The 15658-nt window shown below is 38.7% G+C and overlaps 1 protein-coding gene across 4 annotated transcripts in view; it reads left to right on the top strand.

Moving 5' to 3' along the window:
- Positions 1-15658, top strand: part of UVRAG (UV radiation resistance associated) — a 328856-nt gene that overhangs the window by 61747 nt on the left and 251451 nt on the right. The gene's annotated exons all lie outside the window — the stretch shown is intronic.

The following is a 15658-nucleotide window of genomic DNA, read 5'->3' as shown; positions in this document are numbered from 1 at the left end:
TTTAAGCTACTACTTAAATTGCGCACACACATTAACATAATAGGAGTACAGTTACATAACCAAAGCATATCTGTAATTACCAGCCATCTCCAGTGAAACCAAGAAAACCAGTTAGGCATCTTAGGCATTTGTGAAAACTTATCATGATATGGTGGATATTGTCCAACTGAACTTGAACAGTCTGAGAGAAATCAGTCAAATTAAAACAACCCATTCCTGGGGAATGTTCACATCCCTTATGTTCTTTTAACAGTAAATAGTCTGTAGTTGTAAGATTTTGGGGCGCTACAATTTGCACTTCTCCTAATTCTTGATTGAGTTCCAACAGTATAGATCCAGTCAAATTTGTTGTTTTACTGTATGCACAGGCCAGCTTAGATATCTCCTTCCTCATTCCCATGGCAAGTCCAGGAGCTGGTGGGATGAGTGCATCTACAGCTGAAGCAGTGCGTGGATCTTTGTTGGGGTTTTATGATGCTCATCTTCTGGCACGAGTCTTCCAGAGAGTGCTGATGTTGGAAGTTCTTTTTCATATCGTATCTTAGTTCATTTTCGGAGCAGCCCAATTAGGCTTTGATCCTCTGTATAAACACAAACAGACCCTTTGCCTACACTTTTATATGCCCTTTATACTCTTGTGTAGAACTCATTGGAGGTTACCACACAGAAACTGCCCCTTTTTTTTTTTTTTTTTTTTTTTTGGTATCACTAATCTACACTTACATGACGAATATTATGTTTACTAGGCTCTCCCCTATACCAGGTCCCCCCTATAAACCCCTTTACAGTCACTGTCCATCAGCATAGCAAAATGTTGTAGAATCCCTACTTGCCTTCTCTGTGTTGTACAGCCCTCCCTTTTCTCCTACCCCCCATGCATGTTAATCTTAATACCCCCCTACTTCTCCCCCTCCTTATCCCTCCCTACCCACCCATCCTCCCCAGTCCCTTTCCCTTTGGTACCTGTTAGTCCATTCTTAGGGTCTGTGATTCCGCTGCTGTTTTGTTCCTTCAGTTTTTCCTTTGTTCTTATATTCCACAGATAAGTGAAATCATTTGGTATTTCTCTTTCTCCGCTTGGCTTGTTTCACTGAGCATAATACCCTCCAGCTCCATCCATGTTGCTGCAAATGGTTGGATTTGCCCTTTTCTTATGGCTGAGTAGTATTCCATTGTGTATATGTACCCATCTTCTTTATCCATTCATCTATCGATGGACATTTAGGTTGCTTCCAATTCTTGGCTATTGTAAATAGTGCTGCGATAAACATAGGGGTGCACTGATCTTTCTCATACTTGATTGCTGCATTCCTAGGGTAAATTCCTAGGAGTGCAATTCCTGGGTCAAATGGTAGGTCTGTTTTGAGCATTTTGATGTACCTCCATACTGCTTTCCACAATGGTTGAACTAACTTACATTCCCACCAGCAGTGTAGGAGGGTTCCCCTTTCTCCACAGCCTCGCCAACATTTGTTGTTGTTTGTCTTTTGGATGGCAGCCATCCTTACTGGTGTGAGGTGATACCTCATCGTAGTTTTAATTTGCATTTCTCTGGTAATTAGCAATGTGGAGCATCTTTTCATGTGTCTGTTGGCCATCTGTATTTCTGTTTTGGAGAACTGTCTGTTCAGTTCCTCTGCCCATTTTTTAATTGGGTTATTTGTTTTTTGTTTGTTGAGGCGTGTGAGCTCTTTATATATTCTGGACATCAAGCCTTTATCGGATGTGTCATTTTCAAATATATTCTCCCATACTGTAGGGTTCCTTTTTGTTCTATTGATGGTGTCTTTTGCTATACAGAAGCTTTTCAGCTTAACATAGTCCCACTTATTCATTTTTGCTGTTGTTTTCCTTGCCCGGGGAGATATGTTCAAGAAGAGGTCACTCATGTTTATGTCTAAGAGGTTTTTGCCTATGTTTTCTTCCAAGAGTTTAATGGTTTCATGACTTACATTCAGGTCTTTGATCCATTTGGAGTTTACTTTTGTATATGGGGTTAGACAATGGTCCAGTTTCATTCTCCTACATGTAGCTGTCCAGTTTTGCCAGCACCATCTGTTGAAGAGACTGTCATTTTGCCATCGTATGTCCATGGCTCCTTTATCAAATATTAATTGACCATGTATGTCTGGGTTAATGTCTGGATTCTCTAGTCTGTTCCATTGGTCTGTGGCTCTGCTCTTGTGCCAGTACCAAATTGTCTTTATTACTATGGCTTTATAGTAGAGCTTGAAGTTGGGGAGTGAGATCCCCCCTACTTTATTCTTCTTTCTCAGGATTGCTTTGGCTATTCGGGGTCTTTGGTGTTTCCATATGAATTTTTGAATTATTTGTTCCAGTTCATTGAAGAATGTTGCTGGTAGTTTCATAGGGATTGCATCAAATCCGTATATTGCTTTGGGCAAGATGGCCATTTTGACGATATTAATTCTTCCTAGCCACGAGCATGGGATGAGTTTCCATCTGTTAGTGTCCCCTTTAATTTCTCTTAAGAGTGACTTGTAGTTTTCAGAGTATAAGTCTTTCACTTCTTTGGTTAGGTTTATTCCTAGGTATTTTATTTTTTTTGGTGCAATTTTGAATGGAGTTGTTTTCCTGATTTCTCCTTCTGTTGTTTCACTGTTAGTGTATAGGAAAGCCACAGATTTCTGTGTGTTGATTTTGTATCCTGGAACTTTGCTGTATTCCGATATCAGTTCTAGTAGTTTTGGGGTGGAGTCTTTAGGGTTTTTTATGTACAGTATCATGTCATCTGCAAATAGTGACAGTTTAACTTCTTCTTTACCAATCTGGGTTCCTTGTATTTCTTTGTTGTGTCTGATTGCCGTGACTAGGACCTCCAGTACTATGTTAAATAACAGTGGAGAGAGTGGGCATCCCTGTCTAGTTCCCTATCTCAGAGGAAATGCTTTCAGCTTCTCGCTGTTCAATATAATGTTGGCTGTGGGTTTATCATAGATGGCCTTTATTATGTTGAGGTACTTGCCCTCTATTCCCATTTTGCTGAGAGTTTTTATCATGAATGGATGTTGAACTTTGTCAAATGCTTTTTCAGCATCTATGGAGATGATCATGTGGTTTTTGTCTTTCTTTTTGTTGATGTGGCGGATGATGTTGATGGACTTTCGAATGTTGTACCATCCTTGCATCCCTGGGATGAATCCCACTTGGTCATGGTGTATGATCCTTTTGATGTATTTTTGAATTCGGTTTGCTAATATTTTGTTGAGTATTTTTGCATCTACGTTCATCAGGGATATTGGTCTGTAGTTTTCTTTTTTGGTGGGGTCTTTGCCTGGTTTTGGTATTAGGGTGATGTTAGCTTCATAGAATGAGTTTGGGAGTACTCCCTCCTCCTCTATTTTTTGGAAAACTCTAAGGAGAATGGGTATTATGTCTTCTCTATATGTCTGATAACATTCCGAGGTAAATCCATCTGGCCCGGGGGTTTTGTTCTTTGGTAGTTTTTTGATTACCGCTTCAATTTCCTTGCTGGTAATTGGTCTGTTTAGATTTTCTGTTTCTTTCTGGGTCCGTCTTGGAAGGTTGTATTTTTCTAGGAAGTTGTCCATTTCTCCTCGGTTTCCCAGCTTGTTAGCATATAGGTTTTCATAGTATTCTCTAATAATTCTTTGTATTTCCGTGGGGTCCGTCGTGATTTCTCCTTTCTCGTTTCTGATACTGTTGATTTGTGTTGACTCTCTTTTCTTCTTAATAAGTCTGGCTAGAGGCTTATCTATTTTGTTTATTTTCTCGAAGAACCAGCTCTTGGTTTCATTGATTTTTGCTATTGTTTTATTCTTCTCAATTTTATTTCTTCTCTGATCTTTATTATGTCCCTCCTTCTGCTGACCTTAGGCCTCATTTGTTCTTCTTTTTCCAATTTCGATAATTGTGACATTAGATCATTCATTTGGGATTGTTCTTCCTTTTTTAAATACGCTTGGATTGCTATATACTTTCCTCTTAAGACTGCTTTTGCTGCATCCCACAGAAGTTGGGGCTTAGTGTTGTTGTTGTCATTTGTTTCCATATATTGCTGGATCTCCATTTTGATTTGGTCATTGATCCATTGATTATTTAGGAGCGTGTTGTTAAGCCTGCATGTGTTTGTGAGCCTCTTTGCTTTCTTTGTACAGTTTATTTCTAGTTTTATGCCTTTGTGGTCTGAAAAGTTGGTTGGTAGGATTTCAATCTTTTGGAATTTTCTGAGACTCTTTTTGTGGCCTAGTATGTGGTCTATCCTGGAGAATGTTCCATGTGCACTTGAGAAGAATGTGTATCGTGTTTCTTTTGGATGTAGAGTTCTATAGATGTCTATTAGGTCCATCTGCTCTACTGTGTTGTTCAGTGCTTCCGTGTCCTTACTTATTTTCTGCCCAGTGGATCTATCCTTTGGGGTGAGTGGTGTGTTGAAGTCTCCTAGAATGAATGCATTGCAGTCTATTTCCCCCTTTAGTTCTGTTAGTATTTGTTTCACATATGCTGGTGCTCCTGTGTTGGGTGCATATATATTTAGAATGGTTATATCCTCTTGCTGGACTGAGCCCTTTATCATTATGTAGTGTCCTTCTTTATCTCTTGTTATTTTCTTTGTTTTGAAGTCTATTTTGTCTGATATTAGTACTGCAACCCTTGCTTTCTGCTCGCTGTTGTTTGCTTGAAATATGTTTTTCCATCCCTTGACTTTTAGTCTGTACATGTCTTTGGGTTTGAGGTGAGTTTCTTGTAAGCAGCATATAGATGGGTCTTGCTTTTTTATCCATTCTGTTACTCTGTGTCTTTTGATTGGTGCATTCAACCCATTAACATTTAGGGTGACTATTGAAAGATATGTACTTATTGCCATTGCAGGCCTTAAGTTCGTGGTTACCAAAGGTTCAAGGTTAGCCTCTTTCGTATCTTACTGCCTAACTTAGCTCACTTATTGAGCTTTTATATACACACTCTGGAGATTCTTTTCTTCTCTCCCTTCTTGTTCCTCCTCCTCGATTCTTCATATGTTGGGTGTTTTGTGCTGTGCTCTTTCTAGGAGTGCTCCCATCTAGAGCAGTCCCTGTAAGATGTTCTGTAGAGGTGGTTTGTGGGAAGCAAATTCCCTCAGCTTTTGTTTGTCTGGGAATTGTTTAATCCCACCATCATATTTGAATGATAGTCGTGCTGGATACAGTATCCTTGGTTCAAGGCCCTTCTGTTTCATTGTATTAAATATATCATGTCATTCTCTTCTGCCCTATAGGGTTTCTGTTGAGAAATCTGATGTTAGCCTGATGGGTTTCCCTTTATAGGTGACCTTTTTCTCTCTAGCCGCCTTTAACACTCTTTCCTTGTCCTTGATCTTTGCCATTTTAATTATTATGTGTCTTGGTGTTGTCCTCCTTGGATCCTTTCTGTTGGGGGTTCGGTGAATACCGTGGTCTGTTTGATTATTTCCTCCCCCAGTTTGGGGAAGTTTTCAGCAGTTATTTCTTCTAAGATACTTTCCATCCCTTTTCCTCTCTCTTCTTCTTCTGGAACCCCTATAATCCAGATATTGTTCCCTTTGGATTGGTCACACAGTTCTCTTAACATTGTTTCATTCCTGGAGATCCTTTTATCTCTCTCTATGTCAGCTTCTATGCGTTCCTGTTCTCTGGTTTCTATTCCATCAATGGCCTCTTGCATCCTATCCATTCTGCTTATAAACCCTTCCAGAGTTTGATTCATTTCTGCGATCTCCTTTCTGGCATCTGTGATCTCCCTCTGGACTTCATCCCATTTCTCTTGCGTATTTCTCTGCATCTCTGTCAGCATGTTTATGATTCTTATTTTGAATTCTTTGTCAGGAAGACTGGTTAGGTCTGTCTCCTTCTCTGGTGTTGTCTCTGTGATCTTTGTCTGCCTGTAGCTTTGCCTTTTCATGGTGAAAGGAATAGTTTGCAGAGTTGGGACGAGTGATGGCTGGAAGAACTTCCCTTCTTGTTGGTTTGTGGCCCTCCTCTCCTGGGGAGAACAGCTACCTCTAGTGGCTTGTGCTGGACAGCTGCGCGCAGACAGGGTTTCTGCTTCCTGCCCAGCTGCTATGGAGTTTATCTCCGCTGTTGCTGTGGGTGTGGCCTGGTTCCGGCCTCTGCTCCAAAGTGGTGGAGTCACGTTGGAGGGGGAGCGGCCTGGAGGCTATTTATCTCCGTAAGGGGCCTCCCTGCTCCCTGAAGCCCAGTTTTTAGGGTGCCCAGAGATTCCCGGATTCCCTACCTCTGGATTAAGTGTCCCACCCTGCCCCTTTAAGACTTCCAAAAAGCAACTGCCAAAACAAAACAATGACCACAAAAAAAATGGTCACGCGCTTTTCTGGTGTCCTCCAGCGCCAGGCCACCGGTGCCCGCTCACTGTTTTTGCTGCCCTCTTTCCCTAGTATTGGGGGCCGTATCCCTCTAAGACTTCCAAAAAGCGCTCGCCAAAACAAAACAGCCAAAAAAAAAAAAAGAAAGAAAAATGGTCCCGCGCTTTTCTTATGTCCTCTGGCACCCAGCCTCCGGTGCCCGCTCACTGTTCTTGCTGCCCTGTTTCCCTAGCATCCAGGGCCCCCAGGGCACGTACTGTGTCTGTACTCTGGCACGGATGGCTGGGGCTGGGTGTTCGGCAGTCCTGGGCTCCGTTTCCCTTCCGCTCTGCCTATTCTTCTCCTGCCGCGAGCTGGGGGGAGGGGCGCTCGGCTCCTGCCGGGCCGGTGCTTGTATCTTACCCCCTTCGCGAGGCGCTGGGTTCTCTCAGGTGCGGATGTGGTCTGGATATTGTCCTGTGTCCTCTGGTCTTTATTCTAGGAAGGGTTGTCTTTGTTATATTTTCATAGATATATGTGGTTTGGGAGGAGATTTCCGCTGCTCTACTCATGCCACCATCTTGGCTCTGCCTCCCTCTTTATATATTTTGGATGTCAACGCTTTATCAGGTCTGTCATTTATGAATATATTCTCCCATACCGTAGGATGCCTTTTTGTTCTATTGATGGTGTCCTTTGCTGTACAGAAGTTTTTCAGCTTGATATAGTCCCACTTGCTCATTTTTACTTTCGTTTCCCTTGCCCCGAGAGATATATTCATGAAGAATTCACTCATGTTTATGTCCAAGAGATTTTTGCCTATGTTTTTTTCCAAGAGTTTTATGATTTCATGACTTACATTCAGGTCTTTGATCCATTTCGAATTTACTTTTGTGTATGGGGTTAGACAATGATCCAGTTTCATTCTCTTATGTGTAGCTGTCCAGTTTTGCCAACACCAACTGTTGAAGAGGCTGTCATTTCCCCATTGTATGTCCAGGGCTCCTTTATCGTATATTAATTGATCATATATGTTTCGGTTAATGTCTGGAGTCTCTATTCTGTTCCACTGGTCTGTGGGTTTGTTCTTGTACCAGTACCAAATTGTCTTGATTACTGTGGCTTTGTAGTAGAGCTTGAAGTTGGGGAGCGAGATTCCCCCCACTTTATTCTTCCTTCTCAGGATTGCTTTGGCTATTTGGGGTCTTTAGTGGCTCCATATGAATTTTTGAACTATTCGCTCCAGTTCTTTGAAGAATGCTATTGGTAATTTGATAGGGATTGCATTGAATCTGTGGATTGCTTTGGGTAGGATGGTCATTTTGGGACTTGAGTTTTAAAGTTACAATCCAGAGGATGAATGGTTGTGAATTAAGTAAAAGGAGTGAGGGCTAAAGAGAGAGTATTTCAGGTAGAGATGGGTAACGTGTTGGGAGGCCATGAAGTGGAAGGGCACATGGTGAGTTTTAGGGACTGAAGAAATGTCAGATGACAAGGGAGAATAATACCAGATGAAGCTGGAGAGGTAAGCAGGGACCACATTATACAGAGCCTTTTAAAGGATTTTACCTTATAAGCGGTGGGGTGTTTTGAAGGTTTTTAGCATGGCAGAAATATAATTAGATTTGTATTGTAACAATTTTGCTCTGGCTACAGTAGGATTGATTGTAGAAGAGGCGAGAATGTGTGTGTAAAGACATTTAGGAGGACCTTTTAGAGTATCAGTTAAGAGATGTTGATAACTTTGGAACAGCGTTATGGCAGGATAGAAGTTGGATTTAGGAAAGTTTTAGGAGGCAAAATCATTAGGACTTGGAATGGTTTGAATGTGGGATACAAGGAAAAAGGAGGTGTTAAGGATGACTTTGGGTTTCTGACTCAGGTGAAGTAACTGGATGGGCAAAGGTGGCAGGCGCTGCTGAGAACTAAGAGGCCCTGATGGAAGACTAGGTTTGGTGGAGGCAGATTACGGGCTAAGGTTTGCTCATATGGACTTTGAAATACCTTTGAGAAACCCATATGCAGATGTTAAGTAGGCATTTGGCTATATGAATCGAGTTCAGAGAAAGGAAGTGGTTTAGAGATATAAAAGTGTGGCCAATGGCAAATAGTCATTGAAACCATGAGTTCAAATAAGACAAGAGACAAGCTAAACAATGAGGAAAAAGGGGCCTTAGGATTTCCAACTTTTAAAGGCCCAATAGAGAAGAGCCATTGGAAAAGGTGACTGAGAAGAAGTGGGGAGAGAAAAGGAAAAGACAGTGAAGTCTCTTGTAGAATCTGAGAGCCCCAAAGATAAAGAGAAGTTTTTGTTTTGTTTTGGGTTTTGGTATTTAAGGAGAGGGAGTGGGCAAATAAGATGAGGACTGAAACTTGCTCAGTGGATTTGGTAAAATGGAAGCTGTTCTAGGTGACTTCATCAAAATTCAGTTCAAGCTCTGATAAGTTTTTTTCTTTCTTTATTTTAAAGCCTTCATCTTCTGAGTTCCTTTAGTTTATCAACACTCTATGTATACCTTTGACATAAGATGTACCACCGTGTAACTCTTTCTTTCTAGTTTATGAACTTCTTAGGGACAGATTTCCATATGTAATTTCGAGTTCCCAGTGCCTGTCACAGTTCTTGAGGCATGGTGCTGGCTTAGTAAAAATGTTTGATTTAATGAGAGGATTGTGGGGCTGCTACTCCTTTTGTTTGTAATGTCCCATATACAGGGTTAGCCATCCTGACCCTGTTGAAGAATTAACTTCCTGTTGCAACTGGTAACCAACTCACTATCTAGCATGATGTCTAGCACATAATAATAATATTAAAATATAATATCTGTTGAAAGCTACTATGTATCAAACACTGTTTTAGGAGCTTTATATCTGCTGTTGTGTTTAATTTTCCTAAGAACTCTCTAGCCAGATACTATTAGTAGTTGAGGTTTTGGGTTGGTCAATAGCTAATACTCGATTCTCCTCCTGAGTTTGGAACAGGTTTAGAAATAAGACAAGTGATAGAAAAATGGGGATCAGAATGTTGGTTTTATTACTGATAAAACCCCTCTGCTCCTTAAAGAACAAAACAAGCAAAACTGGGTTCTTCCCCTTATAGAGACAAAGCCTGATTTCTCAAGTCAAGAGTAGGATTTCTGAGTGCTTTGGACAGGTCGTTTCCTGAATGGGAGGGCACCTGGGAAGAGCTAAGGCAGTTGTGTTCAGTTTCATTGCTCAAGCTCAACAGTCAGTCATCTGCCCATCCTCAGGAGGAGTGAGTGAGGAAACTGGAAGTGTTCTTTTTTATGACCTTTGTTCCTGGGAAATGGAGTGGGAACTTTTTCTCCTGTGTGGAAACTTGGGAGTGCAGAGTGCTTCTCCCTAATGATAATTATAATAGCTGATGTAGTGAGCTAATAATAATGGTAGGCAATATTCTAAGAGCTTTACTTAGTTTACCTCATATAAACCTCACAATTGGCTTTTTTTTAAAAAAGTTTTTTTGTTTTGACAATTGGCTTTTTATAGAAGAGAAAGCCAGCAGGTATTTAAGTAACTTTCCCTTGATTAACAGTACTAAGTAGCAGAGCTGGGTTTCAAGACCAAATGGTCAATACATCTTTATTGAATGTGATTGAAATAAATGGTATATTTTATTTCTTAGTCCTTCAGTTAATGAATTTTGTAAATTTATAACTCCAGTTTATGTTGCCCCTGTACCAGCTTTCAAATGAACACCTGACATAGAGGCTGAAGCTGAAAAAGCATTTTTTTTTTTTAAAAGAAGGCCCTAAGCAGTGTTTCTACTGTTGGTGCACACTCTGAGGCTTCCTGTGCACCAAACCAAAAGCAAGGATTGGTCAAGTCAGAGGAGCTTAAAGAGGCATACCTTGCTAAAACAAAGAAGCAAAAAGCAGGGTAATAAACATCTCTGGAACAGTAATGGACTAGAAACCTGAAGAAGTAGGCAGAAGCAGAAGCCTTGGGCATAGGTGGCTGAAAGATGGGTTCCTCTGGATGAAATGCACACTTAAATGAGCAGTATAGAAGCTGACGTAGGACTCTCCCTATTACTAAAGGAAGCAGAAACAAGACATCTGAGAGAAGCTGCAGGTCTTTAAGGATCATTTAAAAAGAAATCTTAAAAGATAGCAGAGAGAAAGGAAATGTTACCTTTGAATTAGAGCAGACTTCTCATCAGTAATGGTTGATACCAGGAGAAATATATCTTCAAAGTGCTATTGACTGTTAAATGTATAATTCTGTTTCTGGTAAACTTTTAGTCAAGAGTAAGGGTGAAAGAGACTATTTTAAATATACACATGTTTAAGGTTTACTTATCCACAGACTTTTATATTTATTGAATGATACAGATAAAGAGCATCTGCATCATTCCAAAAGGAAGATGTGGGATATAACAGCAAGTTACAGCGAGGCCTATCAAAATGGTTAATGTGTTAGTGAATTACATTAACTACTGACTGTAAACTAACAAGTAAAGAAAACTAATATTTATTAAGTTTTAAGGTAAAACCAACTAGACTATTGTTATTTAAAGTATGGTCTGTGGACCAGAGCTGGTCCAAGAACTGTCTGCCACTAATCTGTGGTGAACAAGTATAAAAAGTGAGAGTAAATATTTCAAAACTTTAATAGCAATTTGATATTATCATGCTTTTTCATTGTATTTCGTGAAAGTATCAGGTCCTGGTGGACTGAAGGGAAAGGAACTGGTCCTTGTCCACAGAGAGTTTGAAAAGCACAGTTCTAGACAACAGTAAGGTGAGGGAGGCTGTTTTAAGGAGTTAGACTCATTGAAGTCACTGATTTGTTTGGGAGGATGATAGAGATAGTAAACAACTTCAGAATTTGTTAGAAGAATTTGTGGTCAAATGTGCATGTTAAAAATTTAAAGATGCCTAGTAAGACTAGAAACAGAGAATACAGATTTTTAATTATCAGAGGAAAAAATTGGAATATGAAGAGTAGAAAACATGTCAACCTGATAGGAGACAGAAAGGAAAACAAAAGAAAACAAATGGTGATCAGAAGCATGTAGTGCCATGGTAGGAACACTTCCAGATATCTTTGTAATCACAATAATTACAGGTGGAAATCATATCTATGTTTGAAATATTTCATAAAGGATTTAAAAAATGCTAAAGCAACAAGGCTTTGAGAACAGGATTGTATTTTAAGAATGTGTGCTCTGTACTTGTGAAGCATTAAAGAATCGTGTTTTAGAACAAATTTTAAAATAGTGACTAAAATTTCTGTTGATCAGTTCTTCAGCATTGTTTTTTTACATTAGCTGTAACCAGAAACACCTTTTTTATTATTACTGCTGATGATTATGCTGCTTTTAATCCTCTCTCTGTCCATATTACTTAAAGTACTTTCAGCCACTCTGGGTCCAAAAGCTGAAATTACTTATTTGCTCAGAACTTTTGTATTGTTCTTTACCTGCCTCTCAACAAGGCTTTTATTCATTTCTGTTGAGTTTTTAGGAACCTAGTAAATCTCTCAGCTATATACTACAATGGATAAGTAGGTAAGTCTTACTACCAGGAGAGTATGTTTGTAAACTTGAATACATTTGAAAATCTTTGACTAAAATATACACCATGGGTTGAATCCTTTGGTCAGTAATCTCTGCTGGCAGTATCAGGGAGTGATATGTTCTGTTAGCTTTATGTAGTAAAATTGTTTTTATTTAGCATATAAATGTGGAACTCTTAAGTATTTAACAGCAGTGTGAAGAGATGATAGAATAAAGATGGTGAAAATCTTCCATCTTTGGTTGGAAAGTGATTCATGATATTTTTCTGTCAATAAATATCAAGTACCTACTAAGTCCCCACTATTAAACTAAGTGTTATGGGATACAAAAGTATTATTAGACACAGATGCACCAACATTTATTCTTATAGTTAAGATAAAACAGTACATATGACAGAACAGCTTCAGTTTACAAAAGGGTTTAGTTTGTAAACTTGTTTTTGTTTTCTTGTTTGGGTTTCACAGACAATGCAGGTGAATTATAACAAAACCTAAATAATTTGAAGAGCACCTTAGGAAGAGGTGCTCCTTTTTTTAGTGGTTGGAGACTATGGAGAACCAGAGAGGGACACTGTTGTAGCTCAAAGTTGGAGTGGATGGAAGTTGGCAAATAAGATGAGGTGGCTTGGAAAGATGTTTTCTAGGTGGATTTAACTGCTAGGATGGTGACTGGGGGAGGGTGGGGAGTGAGAGGCTGTTGAGACAGCTCTTCATCTAAAAGCTGAAAAATTTTCAGATCCCAGTTCAGGAGTTTTACCTTTGATATAGACAGTAAGATTATTTTTGCCTGAATTACCTTTTGGCAACTGCTCTTCTGTTTGAGAGCATGCTGACAGTTACCTGGGTGAATGTATACTCCTAATGGTTCGGAAAATGGGTTTTGGAGTCAGAGTGATGTGAGTTTAATTCCAGAAACTCCTGTTGTTTGCCTGTGAGAGATATCTTAGGCAAATGGAGAGATCTCTGAGTTTGTTTCCTTATCTGTAAATGGAAATAGTTTCTACCTCATCATCCATTGTTTTGAGGAATAAAGAGTGGTAATGTGTATTAAAAGCCTGGCACATGAGAAGAGCTCAATAATAAAAGGAAACCACTGTTCACTGGGCTCTAACCCTATGATAAGAGGGATTACATCTCTGTGCTTACAGTTGTGTCAGCATTATGTCCCTTGCACAGTACCTGGCAGTAGTAGGTACTCAGTAAAAATTTGTTAGTGCATGCAGGTGAATACTGCTGTATTTAGTACCAGCATAGTAATAATTGGGGTTAGAAACCTTGAGAGCCTGGTATTTCTACCTCTTACCCCATTTTACTCCTTGGCCAACTTTTGGAGTTTTATTTTTATGTAGCTCATACTTTCATCATAAATCTAACTATTGTGTTGTTGACAAAGTGCAAAAAGCATTAGACCGGTAAGAATTATTTTCTCAGACTAAAAGCTATAGCAGCAATGTCTTAAGGGTCCAGTAGATGGCAATGCTTTCTCATTTAATGGAAAAAATAAGAGCAGGAGTAGAATCCAAGTAAAAAAGAATCCAGTCTTTTTGGAATGAAACTCTGAGAAGATTGAAATAGGAATTCGGTGATTAATTTCATGAATACAGTCACATAACTTGATTATCTCATGTATATAGTCAAGCTGAGATTGAAGATTTAGGGACAACAGCAAGTTTTAGGGTCTGTTTGAGAACTCGTACAAACGAAAATTCTGTATTTTATATTTTTCAAGGCATTGTACATTTGAAAAGTAAAAAAACCTGAATTGTAGTTCCATTTAAGCAATTTCTTTTTAGTTAACTTTATAAAAGTGAAAAAAGTTTTTAAATGCATATTTCTTCTTGCTAGTCAATTAATAGATACTAACTTGTTTCCAAAGCATCTTTGGAAAACCATCTTATCCTGTAATACAGTATGCAAACAGAATACACATAGTATACAAACAGAATGTTTATAAGTAGGGATTAAATGTCCCAAGTAGCTTATGTTGTGACAACAAAGAAAGGAATGTGGTATAATTTCTGTCTAGGTCTCTCAGTACATCATAAAGCAAAAGTTGGAAAATTATAAAAATAGCTCATTCTTATGCAGATTAAGTTTTTATTTAATCTGTGTAATAACCCTGTGGGCTAGTTACTATTCTCATTTTATAGGTAAAGTATCCTAGAAGAATACATTAAACTACTAACCCAAGATTATATAGCTAGCAAGTAGCAGAACCATGATTCAAACCTGGTCTGATTTATTCAGAGGCTTTTAACCACCATGCCATATGGCACCTCTACATTTCTTTCCACTTCATATAGCATGTCAGAGAGCCAAGTCTCTATCTTTACATTTAACCAGAGATGCCCTCTATGTGCATCGTGAGAATCAAATGAGAGAGTACATGCGAAAGTGCTTTAAATGGGATAACATACATTATTATAGACTTTGGCTATTTATTATTATAGAGTGGGCATGCAATGCCCTTGAGCCTATCAGCTCACCAAAGTCCATAAAAATACCATGTCTTAGTTTCTTAGTTACTATATTTGGCTTCCCTTTGAGTCTTTTTTTTTTCCTTTTCTGTTGGAGCAAATTAACTTCTGACAGATGTTTGGAAAATCATCTCATTCTGTAATTCATATTAATAAATCCTGCTGCTTCATTGTGGTCCACATTCTTTCTTCACTGAAGCCAGAGAATAATCTGGGAAAATGCCACATTTCCTGTTATGAATTCTGAGGATCTTGTCTTCTTAACACAATTTTTGAGCTTTTCAGAATTTTAATACTGGAAAATTAAAAACCAAGCATGGTTCTTCATATATACGTTTTAGATTCTTGAAAAGCAAACAGAAACAGAAATCCAGACTAGTCCTCAACTAGGGGATTCAGAAAGTTTAAGATTTTGTTTTGTTTAAAATATTGAAAACTTGTCTTTACTATTCAACCTCAGATGAAAGTTGTTAGAACAACCTCTCGTCTCTCTTATACTTATAATGAGGGCATTCTTTTTTTTATTAAAGTATTGTTGATATACAATCTTATATTGGTTTCAAATGTTCAACCCAGTGGCTCAACAGTTACCATATTACTAAGTCCTCACCCCCTCTAGTGTGGGCACTATTTATCACTTAGAAGGATGTTATAGAATCAGTGACTATATTCTCCATGCTGCACTACCATCCCTTGATAATGAAGGCATTCTTGACCAGTTTTCCTACCTTTGATAGCCAGTTTCTGCTTAAATTGTTCTTCTGCAAAGCTGGAAATCCTTTTTTTAATCTTTCCACTGATGCTAGTTAACATAATATCACTGTTGTCTTCTCTTTCTCTCACTCTCTCTTCTCTTTTCTCTCAGTTATTGTAATTTGTGTAAGTATCTTTTCTCCTGTTAGGATGTAAGCTTCTTTAGGGCTGACATGGTATCTTACTCACTTTTTTTTTTCTTTTCAAGCCAGTCAAATTTAGCAGTGGGGGGTTGTATACCAACTTTAGTGATGCTAATGTTAATAAGTTCTGATAACCCACTACCATCGGACCAGCCTTACTCACTTTTTTTAGTCCTAGGATTTAGAGTAGACTTTGTTTAATAAGTATTTTTTCACGAGTGAATTAGGTCTACTTTGATCACATGGTTTCTATTTCTATTCTAAAATACACTTTTCACTTTAAGGATGGCTGCTTTAGCTGGGTCATTTTCAGTCGTCTTCAGTCATGGAGTAGCATTGATGGCATTTAGTCCACTTCGTACTTGGACTAGGATTATTATTTTTTGAGGGTAGTTTAAAACACCAAAGTATGATCTCTTCATTCCTATTGACTTGAATTAAAA

This window comes from Manis pentadactyla, chromosome 9 (genome assembly GCF_030020395.1).
Source record: "Manis pentadactyla isolate mManPen7 chromosome 9, mManPen7.hap1, whole genome shotgun sequence".
NCBI classification, from domain to species: Eukaryota; Metazoa; Chordata; class Mammalia; order Pholidota; family Manidae; genus Manis; species Manis pentadactyla.
This window is presented reverse-complemented; position numbering and strand designations above follow the sequence as displayed.